This window comes from Phascolarctos cinereus, unplaced genomic scaffold (genome assembly GCF_003287225.1).
Source record: "Phascolarctos cinereus isolate Bilbo 61053 unplaced genomic scaffold, phaCin_HiC Scaffold_5;HRSCAF=322, whole genome shotgun sequence".
Lineage (NCBI taxonomy): Eukaryota > Metazoa > Chordata > Mammalia > Diprotodontia > Phascolarctidae > Phascolarctos > Phascolarctos cinereus.
The window spans coordinates 310,361,544-310,363,331 of record NW_027555958.1 but is presented as its reverse complement, the minus strand read 5'-3'; the positions used below and the strand labels follow the sequence as shown (position 1 = coordinate 310,363,331).

At 36.1% G+C, this 1,788-nt stretch overlaps 1 pseudogene; it reads left to right on the top strand.

Annotated features, from left to right (window-relative positions):
• Positions 1–299: 299 nt before the first annotated feature.
• On the top strand, positions 300–1,504 carry LOC110212148 (PCI domain-containing protein 2 pseudogene; annotated as a pseudogene).
• The last annotated feature ends 284 nt before the right edge of the window (positions 1,505–1,788 follow it).

Here is a 1,788-nt window from a genome sequence, read left to right as displayed (position 1 = left end):
TCTCTCTCTCTCTCTCTCTCTCTCTCTCTCTCTCTCTCTCTCTCTCCTCACAAATGTTTTGCTTCTGACCACTACCTCCTCCATCCATCCTCTCTTCTATTAGTCCTTTCCCCTGTCTTATCCCCTTCTCATCTTACTTTCCTATAATCTAAAATATATTTCTATACTCAAATGAGAGTGCATGGCTATTAATCAGTGTTTTGGGCTACAGACATTTCTCCCTCTCTCTATTCCTTGCCCACTCCCCTTCTTCATTTGGGCCTAGAAATCTTTCCTGTGTCCCCTGATTCATCCCCTTCATGGCACACATCATCATCAACCAGTATTTACACCAGGCAAATTAATATTTACCTGATTTGAATTGAAGCAGTTGATACCATAGATGGATTATCTTATGCAGAGTTGGCATCTTTTAAGCATCCTCATGTTGCAAATCCCTGGCTTCAGTTTTTCTCCAGAAGGGAAGTGTCAACAAGTTTTGGAACCTCTACATGATGGAATGTTTGCAGCTCTTTTAAGGTGTACCTATGTAGTGGGAAACCATGATTTCATTGAAGTATACAAATGTCAGACTGTGATAGTTTCAAGCCCACAAAGAAGAAAACTGGGCTTTGCCCATTTTTCCTACTATAGAACTTGACCTTCGAATTTTAGCTAATAATGCTGGCCAAAAGTTGGTAAAGAAAGGAAGAAGTTGGGGATATGTTGGAAAAAGCAGCTGAATTGCTGATGAGCTGTTTTCAAGCCTGAGTTAGAGATGCTGGTGCTGGTTTGGATGATTCTAAGAAGTGGGGAATGCTAACTGGTCAATCAACTACTTGAAATTTATTGTAAGATCAATAAATTTCATCTTTGTAAGCGCTTAATTAGAGCAATTGATAGATCAAATTTGAAAGATGAGTACAGCATAGCACAGAGAAATATATACAAGTACTATGTTGGTTGCAAGGCAATGTTTGACAGTGATTTTAAGCAAGCTTAAGAATATCTATCATTTGCCTTTCATCACTGTTATCATACAAGTCAGAAAAATAGAAGAATGATACTGATATATCTACTACTAGTAAAAATGCTATTGGCTCCTATGCCAACAGGTGAGCTTTTGAAAAAAGTATCAACTTATGCAATTTGTGGAAGTAACAAAAGCTCTGAATGAAGGAAATCTGCTCCTGAATGGAGCTCTGACAAAACACGAACCCTTCTTTATTCAGTGTGGTATTTTCCTTATTCTTGAGAAGCTGAAGACCTATAGAAATGTCTTTAAGAAAGTATATTTATATTTTAAGAAAGCATATTTGTTACTCAAAGCACATCATCTTTTCTTGAAGCTTTTCTGGTTGCCCTAAAATTCATGCAAGTTGAAGATGTTGATATTGATGAAGTTCAGTTCATTTTAGACAATCTCATATATGTGGGTCAAATTAAAGGATATATATCTCATCAGCATCAAAAGCTAGTGATTAGCAAGCAAAACCTCTTTCTTCCACTTTCAACTGTGTGTTGAGTCTGCAACATTAAGTATAGATTCTATAACATTAAGTCTAAACAATTTTTGCAGAAAATTAAACTTGCAAAGTTTTTGTTTGTTTTTTTTTTTTTAATAAATCATGCAGTCGAAACTCAAAAGTAATCCTTTTACATTCAGAACCAGGAATCTTGGAAACTTTTCATGGCTCCTTTCCCAGGGACACAGAAACTATCAACTTGACAGAGTCCCTAGAGGACATGAATTGCTCTTTTATAAAATATAGCTTCTGTTAACTTCAGTATGATCTGGAGTTTCTCTAT